We start from the raw sequence: 14058 nt of genomic DNA, 5'->3' as shown, positions 1-14058 counted from the left end.
GATATGTGACTGTATAACCATGGGGGGGTGATTGTGCTGGTGGTGGAGTGTCTGTGTGGCCGGCTGTTGTGACTGTGTTGTGGGGCGTGTGTATAGTTGTGTGCGTGACTGTGTGCTTACAGGAGACTGGGGACTGAAGTGTGTGGGAGGGAGGGCTCATAAGCAGCTGTGTGGAGTGTCTTCTGTGTGTCACTGGGGACTGAGTATGTGGTCCTTAATCCAAGTTTCTGAGTGTGCTGCCTTTGGCGTATATTTATATCTCTCTGTGTAGTGCAAGGGGGTGGGAGATTAACACCCAGGGCAGCCAAATATACCCTTGTAAGGTATGCACGAGAAAAAGTCGAGTTTTGGAGGCTGCTGGTCATTTTCTGACTTACCTCTAAAATATTCCAGAGGAGGAGGTTGGCAAAGCCTCTGGGGCTGGTCATTTGACAGCCATTGCCAGAGGGGATGTCAGAGGGGAGCCGAGGGAACAAGGGCAGGGCCTGCCAGCAGCACTATTTGCTGTGGTGCTAGGCAACAGGCAGCAAGGGTGGCATTAAGAAGGGCTGTCCCTTCCCCTCCAACCCTCAGCCCAGGACCTGGCCCTGGGCCGCCCCCAAGACTAATTCCTTAACCGCTCTTAAACTCCCCCTAAGCCCTTCTTTAGGCTGAAACACTGAATCCCCCAGCGTCCCAGAAGCACCTCCGGTCCTTTGTTTTTGCTGTTCCCTCTCCCTAGAACACCCTTCCAGCTCTTCATGTCCTCTCTTCTTCAGGTCTCAGCTCACATGTGATCTCCTCAGAAAGACCTTCCCTGATGTGCTCCTCTCCCACATAAATATCCATCCTTTTACTGTTCGTCTTATCATCTTGTTTATTTTCTGTACAGCACTTACTGCAATCTTTAATAATATTGTACATTTTCCATTCCTTCCTTTTCTGTTTCCCCCACTAGAATGGAAACCCCATGAAGGCAGGGACTTTGTGTGTCTTGTTCACTTCTGTGTCCCCAGGGCCCAGCACAGGGCCTGGCATATAGTAGGATCTCAAAAAGTTGTTGAATGAATGAAGGAAAGGAGGATGGTCCTCCCTAGGCCAATTCAGGCAACATTTGATGCCTGCTGTGTGCCTGGCCTGGGCCACTCACCACCAAGGAACCCCTTTGTACTCAGGGAAACAGACATACACATGTGCCCAGGCTGTATACACCAAGGCAGAGGGAGGTGGGTGAGGCCACAGGACTCCGTTCACTTGGCAAACATGGGCACTTGGCCTGCGCTGGGTCCTGTGTCAGAGCAAATGGCCTTCTTTGGCCCAGGGCCCTGCCTGCAAAGAGCTCACAGTGTAGAGGATGCTAGAACTGTCCCCTGGGGTGACAAACCCCTGCAGAGAATAATGCTAAATCACTGAGCTGAGTGATGGGCTAGGCACTGAGAACCAAGGAAGCCAAGAATGGGAGAGATTAACTCCAGGACTGGGGACAACCTCACGGACGAAGTAACATGGGCCTGGAAGAGGAGAAAGGGCGTTCCGGCGTCAGGCACAGACTGCTTGGAGAGACAAGCACAGCCACTCTGTCTCTCAGCCCCTCCACAAAGCCGAGTCCACGAAGAGAGGAGAAGCCCCTGGGCTGGCTACTCTTTGCCTACCCTTCATTCTCTGTGCTTCTCTGCCCTGCCCTGTGTCCTGGGGCTGACTACCACTGACAGTCTCACCTGGGCCCCCTTGCCTTACGGTTTCAGGTAAAGTTTGGCCAGTAGGAGACATTGCCAGATCAGAGGGAAGGAGGAGAGTGAGATCAGGCTATTTATAATACTGTGATTTTGACAGTTACTATGTTCCTCCACTGAAAGGCACAGCTCCCGTTGGGTGGCCTGCAACCCCAGGGCACGACTTCTGCCAGGTTCCTTAACAAGGCTCCCTCCCTTGCCCCTTCAGGCCCTGGGGCTAGTGACTCTATCCCACTGTTGTGAGCCCCAGGATGCTTCACCATTCCTGCCAACACCTCTGTAAATAGTTCCTTCATTAAACCCTCTTCTGGCAAATGCTTTGAGTTTTCTCCCCTGCTTCCTGCTGAGACCAATAAGGTAAGAACTAAACTTAGGGAGGATGAGTCTTTGGCAGAGAATTTGGAGAGACCCTCTTTCTAAATCACCACCCAAAACCAGAATCAGAAAATGTTGTGAACTACCACAAAGCTACAATAATCAAAACAACATGGTATTGGCATAAAAACAGACACATAGATCAATGGAAGAGAATAGAGAGCCCAGAAATAAACCCACATGCTTATGGTCAATTAATTTATGACAAAGAAGGCAAGAATATACAATGGAGAAGGGACAATCTCTTCAATAAGTACTGCTGGGAAAACTGGACAGCGACATGTAAAAGAATGAAATTAGGGCTTCGCTGGTGGCACAGTGGTTGAGAATATGTCTGCCAATGCAGGGGACATGGATTCGAGCCCTGGTCCAGGAAGATCCCACATGCTGCGGAGTGGCTGGGCCCGTGAGCCATGGCCGCTGAGCCTGCGCGTCCAGAGCCTATGCTCCGCAACGGGAGAAGCCACAACAATGAGATGCCCGCGTACCGCAAAACAAAACAAAAACAAAAACAAGAAAACCACAATGAGATATCACTTCACACCTGTCAGAATGGCTATCATCAAAAAGACCACAAGTAGCTCTTTCCCATCTTGCAAGATGGCAGATGAAAGAGCTGAGAAGCCAGATACTAAGGAGAAAAAACCTGAAGCCAAGAAGGCTGATGCTGGTGGCAAAGTTAAAAAGCTTAAGAAGGTTAAGAAGGGGAAGCCCCACTGCAGCCAAAACACTGTCCTGATGAGAGGAATTGGCAGATATTGCCAATCGGCTATGTATTCCCAAAAGGCCTTGTACCAGAGGAAGTATTCAGCAGCTAAATCCAAGGTTGAAAAGAAAAAGAAGGTGACGGTTCTTGCTACTGTCGCAAAAAAAGCTGGTGGTGACAAGAATGGTGGTACTGGGGCTTCCCTGGTGGCGCAGTGGTTGAGAGTCCGCCTGCCGATGCAGGGGACACGGGTTCATGCCCCAGTCTGGGAAGATCCCACATGCCGCGGAGCGGCTGGGCCCATGAGCCATGGCCGCTGAGCCTGCGCGTCCGGAGCCTGTGCTCTGCAACGGGAGAGGCCACAACAGTGAGAGGCCCGCGTACCGCAAAAAAAAAAAAAAAAAAAAAAAAGAATGGTGGTACTGGAGTGGTTAAACCTTGCAAAATGCCTGGGTATTATCCTATTGAAGATGTGCCTGGAAACCTGTTGAGTCACGGCAAAAAAACTCTTCAGTAAGCACATGAGAAAACTATGCGCTAGCATCACTCCTGGGCCCATTCTGATCATCCTCACTGAGCGCCACAGAGGCAAGAGGTTCATTTTCCTGAAGCAAGGTGAGCTTGCTACTTGTGACTGGGCCTCTGTCCCTCAGTCGAGTTCCTCCGTGTAGAACACACCAGAAGTTTGTCACCTCCATCAAAATTGATACTGGTGGTGTGAAAATCCCAGAACATCTCACTGATGCTTACTTCAAGAAGAAGGAGGGGACTTCCCTGTGGTCCATTGGGTAAAACTCCACACTCCCAGTGCAGGGGGCCTGGCTTTGATCCCTGGTCAGGGAACTAGATCCCGCATGCATGCCACAACTAAAGATCCCAAGTGCCTCAACTAAAACCTGGCGCAGCCTTAAATAAATAAATATTAAAAAAAAAAAAAGAAGAAGAAGAAGAAGAAGAAGGGGGACTTCTCTGGTTGTCCAGTGGCTAGGACTCCGCTCCACTACAACGGGCACGGGTTTGATCCCTGGCCAGGGAACTAAGATCCTGCAAACGTGTGCTGCTGCCAAAAAAGAGAAGAAGCTGTGTAAGCCCAGGGACCAGGAAGGAGAGGTCTTCAACACAGAGAGAGACAAATACGAGATTACAGAGCAGTGCACGGTTGATCAGAAAGCTGTGGACTCACAAATTCTGCAAAGAATCAAAGCTGTTCCTCAGCTCCAGGGGTACCTCTGCTCTGTGTTTGCTCTCACAAATGGAATTTATCCTCACAACATAGTGTTCTAAACATCTTATAAAGAACCTAATTAGGGCTTCCCTGGTGACGCAGTGGTTGAGAGTCCGCCTGCTGATGCAGGGGACACGGGTTTGTGCCCTGGTCCGGGAAGATCCCACATGCCGCGGAGCGGCTGGGCCCGTGAGCCATGGCCACTGAGCCTGCACGTCCGGAGCCTGTGCTCCGCAACGGGAGAGGCCACAACAGTGAGAGGCCCGCGTACCGCCAAAAAAAAAAAAAAAAAAAAAAAAAAAAAGAACCTAATTAAGTAACTGGTCCATTAAAAAAAAAAGACCACAAGTAACAAATGCTGGTGGATGTAGAAAGAAGGGAACCCTCAGGGAATTCCCTGGCAGTCCAGTGGTTAGGACTCCGCACTTTCACTGTTGAGGGCCTGGGGAACTAGGATCCCACAAGCCACTTGGCGTGGCCAAAAAATAAAAAAATTAATTAATTAAGTAAGTAAAATAAAAAAGAAGGGGACTTCCCTGGTGGTCCAGTGGTTAAGAATCCGCCTTCCAAAGCAGGGGACACGGGTTCAATCCCTGGTCAGGGAACTAAGATCCCACGTGCCGCGGAGCAACTAAGCCCGTACGCCACAACTACAGAAAAGCCCGCGTGCTGCAAGGAAGAGCCCATGCACCGCAACTAAGACCCAACGCAGCCAAAAAAATTAATAAATAAAATAAAATGTAACATGTATTAAGAAAAAAAAAGGGAACCCTTGTACCCTGTGGATGGGAATGTAAATTGGTGTAGCCACTGTGCAAAATGGTAAGGAAGTGTCTCAAAAAACTAAAAATACAACTACCATATGACCCAGCAATTCCACTCCTGGTTATATATCAAAAAAAAAAAAAAATCCATGCACCCTAATGTTCAGCATTATTTACGATTGCCAAGATATGGAATCACCAGATGAATGGGTAAAGAAGATATGGTGTATATATATGATGGAATATTACTCAGCCATAAAAAAAATTAAATTCTGCCCTTTGCAACAACATGGATGGACTGGGAGGGTATTATGCTAAGTGAAATAAGTCAGACAGATAAGGACAAATACTATATGATATCACTTATATGTGTAATCTAAAAATTAAAGCAAACTAGTGAATATAACAAAAAGGAAACAGACTCACAGATATAGAGAACAAACTAGTAGTTACCAGTGGGAAGAGAGAATGGGGAAGGGGCAAGATAGGGGTAAGGGATTAAGAGGTACAAACTACTGTGTAGAAAATAAATAAGCTACAAGGATATATTGTACAACACGGGGAATATAGCCAATATTTTAAAACAACTATAAAAGGAGTATAAGCTTTAAAAGCTGTGAATCACTATGTTGGACACCTGTAACTTACATAATATTGTACATCAACTATATCTCAATTTTTTAAAAAAATTATTTATTTATATTTTTTTGGCTGTGTTGGGTCTTCGTTTCTGTGCGAGGGCTTTCTCTAGTTGCGGCAAGCCAGGGCCACTCTTCATCGCGGTGCGCGGGCCTCTCACTATCGCAGCCTCTCGTTGCGGAGCACAGGCTCCAGACGCGCAGGCTCAGGGCCATGGCTCACGGGCCTAGTTGCTCCGCGGCATGTGGGATCTTCCTGGACCAGGGCTCCAACCCGTGTCCCCTGCATTGGCAGGTGGACTCTCAACCACTGCGCCACCACGGAAGCCCAGCTATATCTCAATTTTAAAAGGATTTTAAAAAAACCCATTTTCTGCTAAAAAAAAGTTGCAAACAGATTAAAATCCCATTTTAGGTGAACAGTGACCTCCTGGCCACCACTCCAAGCAGGGTCCCAACCCAAGAGGTCCCTCTTAGTTCACCTTACTCGGGCTTAGGCCTCTAGTTACCCTGACCAAGAGAACGGGTCAGGGAGGGGCTAAGACTGTGGGGAGGATTGGGGGGATAACTGGCAGAGGAATGAGCTGGGAAGTAGAGAGGCTCCAGAGGGCAACAGGTAGGGGAGCCTTGGCAACTGTCTCCACCAGACCCCAGGGCACACCCTACATAAGCTTGGGAAGGCAACCCTGAACCTCGGTTCCCTGCCTGTGAAATAGGCGACTAATACGGTCTTCACAGGACTGTCATGAAAAGTAATTAAACATGAGGCTCAGCACAGGAGTAATTGGAAGTGAACTTGCTTCTTGGAAGCTCAGAGTAGCACATTCCCCATTATTACTGGTGCAGGTGGAGGCCATTCTGCTGAGTTTCTTTTGCATGCCAAGAGCTCCAGCAGACCAACTAGACATGGGGATGTGGATGGTGAAAGATGCCCTAGCCGGGCCCTCCAGCCCACTGCTTCAAGGGAGCCTGGTACAAATCCAAGCTTTGGAGGCAGCAGACCCGAGCCTAACACCTGCCTCTGCACTTACTGTGTGACCTTAGGAAAAATCACTCTTATCTCACAGAGATTGTTTTCTTGTCTCTAAAATCAGATAACACTTTTGACCTCATGGGTTTGCTGTGAGGACAAACTGAGAACACAAAAAGCATTTACTCGAGTACCCGATGCAATGTAAGTGCCCAAATAATAGTAGCTATTATTTAAAAAACTCTCTTTTCTCTCTCTTACTCTCCCTGAAACTGCAACCAGGGACTGACTTACTACAATATGTCCATTCATTCACTCACTCCTTTATTAGTTCATTTATTCATTTCAACATTTATTAAGCCGGACAAGGTGCTAGATCCTAGGAACACAAGACTAGGAAATCATTAAAGCAAGAAAAATACCTGTATTTTTTCATTGCTGTATCCCTAGCCCCTAGGCTTTAAATAAATAATGGCCATATGAGCAAATGGTTTTAGCTATTTTCTTGAGCACGTATTACATGCCAGGTGCTAAGTTAAACCTTTTTTTGGGGGGCAGGGGGCGCCATGCAGCTTGTGGTCTCTTAGTTCCCCAACCAGGGATTGAACCCGCACCCTCGGCAGTGAAAATGAGGAGTCCTAACCACTGGACCGCCAGGGAATTCCTAAGCTAAGCATTTTGTCTGCATTATTGCCGTGTAACCTTAGAACAGTCCTAGAACATAATGCCTGTAATAAAGCTCATTTACAGATGTTTATGTAAAACTGAGGCTCAGAGGGGTTAAGCAGGTTAGATGACCAAAGTCACAGGTAGGAAATGCTGGCACTCAAATTCAACGTACTGCCTCCACTAATGACTGAATTTATTTTTTATAATCGTTATCATTATGCCTGACCTCCAGAGGCTTATAGTTCAGTGAGAGTCCAATGGCCTTTTCCTCCTCGGACTTACCCAAGACGGGCCCTTGGCATGGCCACACCCTTGGGCAGAGTTGGGTTCAAACCCAGTTTTTCATCTCTGGCGAGTTACTTAACCTCCCAGAACCTCAGCTTCCACTTCTGGGAAATGAGGTTGGGTGAGCGTTAAATGAGAAAATGTGTTGGAAATGCCCAGCACTTTGCCCAGTGTACAAGAGTCGCTCGATAAGTGTTATTCTCATTATTTCCTCCTTCCTCCCTGCTCCCTCGGACCGCTGTGTGGGAGCCCCCTGTCTGCAGCCAACCAAGGGTGCAGAGGACGCCACATGGGCGGTCGTCCCTGGAGGCAACGCCGAGCACTGCCTCCAGGGGGCGCCACCACACCGACCACCCCATCCCCCCGCCCCCCCCGGGTCCCGGGGGTTGCTGTTCCCACCGCGGCCGCGCGGGGTCGTCTGGGCCCGTGGTTTTCAGGGGCCGAGGGCGCGCAGGCGGCGGGGAGGTCCGAGCCCGAGTTGAATCAAGGATGTTCTTCGGGAATCACAGGGATAATAATAGACAAAAATAACAGTAACGGCACCGGATCCAGCAGTCATCAGCTGTTACCGATTTAACAGGCGCATTCGAGTGCTGGGAGGGAGGTTGCGGGACTCAAGGGAAGGAGCCAGGCTTAGTCTCGGGCTGCGTTCTAATCCAGACAGCCCACTCTCGCGTTCCGCTCTCTAGCCTTGGGCCTTTTTGAGTCTACTTCATCAGCATTCAAATGGGACCATAATAATATAGTTCTTGAGAGGAATAAATGAGCTCCTGGAGAGCTCATCCGAGAGCGACTTGGGAATGTACATTTATTGTCATTCTCACCTCTACCCTGTGAGGGAGCTATTATTAAATTCCCTTTACAGCTGAGGATCCTTTGGGGGGCCTTTCCCAGGCTCCCTGCGCTGGATCTCTCTCCTAGCACAGCCCACAGGCCAGTCCAGGAGCTCACCGCCTAAACCCACCACTCAGGAGTGTCTCCTCTCCTCTCTGGAGGTGCGGGTTCTATTTCAGACCCTCAAGCTCCTCTGGACACTGCCTTTTCATGCCTAGGTAACGGCTCAGGCAAGTAGACTTCCTCTGGCTGGTCCCACTACAAGCCCCTTCTCCATACCTACCTACCTCTTCCAAAACGCCATCCAGTCACCTCCTCCAGAAAACCTTTCCTGGGCTCTCTCCCCCCAGGTCCACAGCCTTTGCACATGCCGTTGCCTCTAGCTGGAACATACTTTCCCTCAGCCCTAAAGCCTGTTAGGGCACAGCTTAAATATCACTTCTTCCAGGAAGTCCACTTCCCCTATGCTACTGCAGCCCCCTGTGCTCCTAAACAGGTTGCAGCATAGGGGACTGCTTATTCTGTGCTTCATCTTCCACCCTTACATAGTGATGCCTCTGAAAGCAGAAACCACACCTATTGAAGGCTCCATAGCATCCCAGAGTGGGGCCCAGCAAATGGGACAAAATCAATGTTCAGTGAATGCATGTCCATTGAATGAGTGATTAGACCCAACTGGGTCCACCCACTGAGCCTTCTCAAGAGCCTCAGCTCAGAGGCACACGCCTGGTCACAGAAACAGAGGCGACAGTCATGCAGTCACATGCGAGCATAGAGTCACAGTCATACACAAGAGGCACGTGCACAAAGCCGCGTTCATCTGCGCTCATTTCTGCTTCTCTGTGTCTGGGTACCTTTGTGTCCTAGGTATGTATTCAGTCTCTTCTATTGTGACTTGGGGTCCCTGAGAACAAGAATTGTGTCTCCTTTCCTAGCCTGGTAGCCCCTAGGGAGAGTGAATTGCGTCCCTCGGACTGGGAATCCCAGGGGAAGTGTATGTCTCCCCAGGTAGTTTGAGGAGCTGGGCCAGGGAGTGTCTTCCCTACCAGCCTGGGTGCTCTTGGATTAGGCTGTCTCCCACATCAGACTTGGAGCCCTTGGGACAGGGCCACAGCCCCCCCCCCCCCCACTAGCTATTCTTGGGCCCTCAGGACAGACTGGGTCTGATTAAGCTGGGTACTCCAGGAGCAGAGCTGGATCTTCCGCATCAGATTGGTGGCTCCTACAGGCATGGCTGTGTCCTCCCAACCCCTCTCCACCCCTGCCACATACCCACCCGCCAGGCCCTCCTCCCACCATGGTACAGTGATTGGGGCTGGATTGGGCTGCTGGGGCTTTGGAAGCAGCAGCAAAACTAACAGCAAACCTGGGAGAGGCTGGTCGTACAGGATCCCCCAGGAGGTGACGGGATCAGGGAGGCTTCAGCAGGGGGGGACCTGGCCCAGTGCAGGGTATCTGGGCAAGTCCTTCACGTGTCTTCCATTCATTCACCAAGCCTGTCCCGAGTCCCTGGGCCTGGCCCTGCAGCCACCACGTCTATTATCTTGTTTAATTCTCTCACCAGTCCAATCCTGGGAGGTAGGTGTGATCATCACCACGTTTCTAGGTGAGGAAACTGAGGCTCAGAGAAAAGCAGTGACTTGCCCTAAGTCACATAGCTGGGAAGTAGCAGAGGTGGGCTTCCCACCGCACAGGCTGCTTCCTTCCAGCCCAGGTTTGAGGAACACCGGGGAGGTAGAGTCGGCAGGGTGCAGTGACTGTGTGTGTGTTTCTGGCTTAGGCCTGTGGAGCTGGCTACGGAGATGGGACTGCCAGAAGTGGGAGTGCCTGGTAGGGAGACCGGGAACAGTGAGGAGAGGCAGGTTCCACAGGCAGCCAGCCAGGGCAGGCAGGAGACAGGCCAGGCCTGGAACCCAGTGTTCTCAGTTCCCAGCATCAGCATCCCCTCCCCAGTCAGCTCCTGGCACTGGAGTCCTGGTTTCAAGTCCCATTCATCATCTGACCCCTCTCTGGGCCTCACTTTTCCCATCAGAGGGACCAGGACAGAGACCTGGTGGGGACCGTGGCCGGCACTCCTGCTTCTTTAAGCCTTCATCGGAGGAGGGTGCGGCCGGCTGCAGGTGAGCAGAGTTGCCACATCAGCAGGGTGAGCCCCGCCCCATTCCCTCCCCCAGCTCCAGAGGGAGCCCCAGAGGACGGTGGGAAGTGGGTGGAGAGAGAGCGCTGAGCCTAGCTGGCTGGAAGGGGGTGAGGTTGGCCGCACGGGTGAGTAGGGGAGACGGCGTGTGCATGTACCTGACCGTGCTGTACCTGACGGAATGTCTGTGAATGCTTCAGATCGTACAGGAGTGTGTACACAACGTGTGTGGCTTTGACTGTGAGCATGTACTCAAGTGTGCAGGATTGTGTGCAAGAACGTATGAGTGTCCCTGAGCGTGTCTTTGTGTGCCCGTGTCTGCGCGAATAGCTCTGGGTTTGCCCTTTTGTCTGTGTGGATGTTGTGGACAGGAGCTCGTGTGAATATGTCTGAAGGTGTGGATATACTTGAAGGTAAAAACGTGTGTGGATGAGTTTGTGAGTGTCTCTGAGTGTGTCTCTGTGTCTGGGGGTGACTCTGTGAATGTCCTGAGTGTACAGGAGTATGTGAATGTTTCCAGGGTGCCTTCGTGTGACCACGTGGACAAGGGTGTGTGTGACTCTGTGTGTCGCTAGCAGAGTCCTCTCAGATTAGGTCTGAACCTTTGTGAGTCCACATTGAGCAGCCTGCTCCCACTGACCCCTGACCCTTCAGAAAAGCCCAGCCTCTGTGCCTCACTCCTTCATGGTGACTCACCTCCCTGCCACCCCTGCTCCCCACCCATCAACCTCCTGCCTTGAAGGGCAGTCCCTCTCTTGTCCAGTTTCCCTTCTTCCCACCCAAAGGAAGTCTCAGTTACTTCCCCCAAGTAGCCTTCTGTGACCAGAAAAGGAGCCCTAACGTTAGCTAAGCAGTTGTACCTCCACTTGACAAATGAAAATGTGGGCTCAAAGCACCGCAGTGACCTGCTGCAGGTCCCATGGAGGAGACATGAATTTGACCCCATGACTCCTACAACTCAGGGTAGGACCCCTGGCCTCCTCCAGACCCATCAATGGTCCCAGTCCAGGGCTCTGAGAAGGAGAAAGGGAACTGACATTCAGGGACCCCTAGCCACTTGCTTGGCTGTTCCCGTGTTGTCATTTCATTCACTCCAGTCTTTTTTTTTTGTTGTTGTTGTTTGTTTTGTTTTTGTTTTTTTTCTGTGGTATGCGGGCCTCTCACTGTTGTGCCCTCTCCCATTGCGGAGCACAGGCTCCGGAAGCGCAGGCTCAGCGGACATGGCTCACGGGCCCAGCCGCTCCGCAGCATGTGGGATCCTCCCGGACCGGGGCACGAACCCATGTCCCCTGCATTGGCAGGCGGACTCTCAACCACTGTGCCACCAGGGAAGCCCCTCATTCACTCCAGTCTTGCTCAGAGAGGTGAGGCAGCTTGCCCAGGTCACAGTCAGGGAGTAGCTGAGCCAGGATTTGAACCCAGGTCTCTCAAGCTCCGGAGCTCATACCTTTAGGGACAGTGTTGACGGGTGAGGGGTCAGTCCGGGGCTGACTGGCCATTAGTCCCTGAGAGAAAAGCACAAAGGTGATGAGACATGAGTAGAAATGATGAAGGTGGCTTGAGATGGTTCCCATGTGGCATCATGCCCACAGCCGAGATGACACACTCTCACATGAGCCCTGGGGGCTGAGCCGGACTTCCTGTTCTAGCCCGAGTCTGGCTCCCTGTCTCGGGGCCCCCTCCCCTGGACAGAGCCCCTGGGTTGAGGGAAAACGTGACTAAATGGGCCCGCTTGAGCAACCTCCCTGCTGGCTGGTCACAAGTGTTTGAAATTCCACTGCTCCTCTGACCTCTGTGCCCTGGAGGCTCCCCTTTTAGACCAGAAGCCCCGGCTCCAGGGGAGGTATCTGGAGCCACCTCGCAGACTGAGGGAGTCTGACTGGAGTGAGGGTCTCAGATTGATGGAAGTCCTGGATGCCCATCTGGAACAGGGATGGGAGCAGTGAGACAGGACAAGGGCCCAGAGGGAGTGTGGTGGGTGGACCCCTGGGGAGGCTGAAACGGGCTCTTCACCACAGCCTCATTTCACTCTCCCCAACAGCTCCTGGGGTAGGCTTTACTCCCATATTTCTAAGGAGAAAACTGAGACTCTGAGAGGCAGATACCTGGTAAAACTGGACTCAAATCTCATCTTTGGAATTCAAGTCCAGGGCTCTTGTTACCATTTGTGGCTCCCTCTGGATCAGCTGGGAGGAGGCCAGAGAGTCAGGGATGGAGAGGCGGTGTCCCTTTGGTTCCTTTGGATGAGAAGGACCAGGGAAATGCTCAGGAGACGGGGCTGAAGGAAGACGGGGGGAGGTGCCCCTCACCTGGGGCCTCACATGTCTCCACAGTTGTTCAGGAAGCGAACAGCTCCCCTGACCTGGAGTATCGTCTTGGCCACAGCTGCAGGCTCCCAAGTCTGGCCCTTAGAGTCACAGAGGCTCGGTCCTCCTGGGCCTTCACTGCTGTCTTTCCTGCACGTCTTGCCTGCGAGCCTCCTTGCTGGGCTTGGCTCCTGCGGCCTCACGATACTGCTCGTGGCTCTCTCTGGGTCGCCCGCTTACTCCCTGAGAGAGGATCTGCTTCGTTCAGTGAATCTGACTCCTGGAGGGCAGTTTCCAGCCAGACCACTTCATGGGCCCCTGGCCAGCTGAGTGAGGGCCAGGCCCACCTCTGGTCCAGTTAGGGGCAGGGCAGCTGGGCCACTCGGTTCAGAGTATAGTGGCCAAAGAAATCCTTAGAAAGGACTGTGGGTGAGCCAGGCATCTAGAGCATAAACTAATCCCTTGAGTCCAGACCCTGATTTCCACCGCTTCTATGAAGCTGGGGACAGTGCCTTGTCATCTCTGTGCTCCTAGTGCCCCACACAGGGCTGGCAGGGCTGAGTTGTGGTGACCGTGCTGAGGCACAGGTGAGTGAAGTCAACTGAGGAGCCTTGGGGCTCTGGCCAAGGCTGTGGCTGTGCAGTGGGGCCTGCGATTCCTGTGCCCTTGTCCAGGGCACTCAGGATCACCATCACCTCCAACCTCCCTGGACTTGGGTCTCCCTCCCATGGGTCTGCTTCTCTGTGTCCTGGAGACGCCTGGAACACCCGGTGGCCACCCCTGCCACTCCAGACTCAGGGCTGTAAGCCACAGCCTCTCTGGCTGTAGGTCTGACTCTGTGTCCCTGACCCTGGAGCTCACAGCCTTTCTCCCTTGCCCCCTCGCTGCCTGGGTGTCCTTCTGTTTCCGGCCTCCATGTGTGGCCCTGCCCGACCCTGGCCTGGCCTGAGGGGAGGGGTGGAGGGGATGGGAGGGTGTGCACAGTGCAGCTTTGTTCAGGGGATCGGGCTGGGACCGATGCCTGCTCTTCTGTTCCAGCGCCTGGCCTGAGTCTTGGCAAGCCAGAGGGGGAGCTGCCTCTCTGCGGCAGCAGCAGCATCTCAACATCCGTGCCACTGGCAGAACGGGCCCAGAGCCACCATGGAAGCTGACCAAGAAGGCCCTTAGCTGGGCTCTCCTTCCAGGCTATTATTGATCCCTTTGCCTCTGGCTCCTCCATCTCACGACCTGGGCCCTGGGCCAGGACAAAGCCAAGGATGTGGCTGAAATGGGTATACCAGAGGCTGGGTAGACGCAACACTGGTCTCAGGGCTGCAGTTTGCAGTGGCTCATCCGGGAAACGAAGGTTTACCAACAAGCCTCCATTAGGGAGATAAGGAATCAGTGAGCGGTTGGGGCTCAGTGAGGGGGATGGGGGCTCTCAGGGAAGGGATGAGG

At 52.2% G+C, this 14058-nt stretch overlaps 1 pseudogene; it reads left to right on the top strand.

The window, feature by feature from the left end:
- Window positions 1–2687: 2687 nt before the first annotated feature.
- On the top strand, window positions 2688–4077 carry LOC112413366 (60S ribosomal protein L6-like; annotated as a pseudogene).
- Window positions 4078–14058: the final 9981 nt, after the last annotated feature.

The sequence above is a fragment of the Neophocaena asiaeorientalis genome, unplaced genomic scaffold (assembly GCF_003031525.2).
Source record: "Neophocaena asiaeorientalis asiaeorientalis breed wild unplaced genomic scaffold, Neophocaena_asiaeorientalis_V1.1 scaffold409, whole genome shotgun sequence".
NCBI classification, from domain to species: Eukaryota; Metazoa; Chordata; class Mammalia; order Artiodactyla; family Phocoenidae; genus Neophocaena; species Neophocaena asiaeorientalis.
The sequence above is the reverse complement of the archived record's forward strand: the minus strand, read 5'-3'. Positions and strand labels throughout refer to the sequence as shown.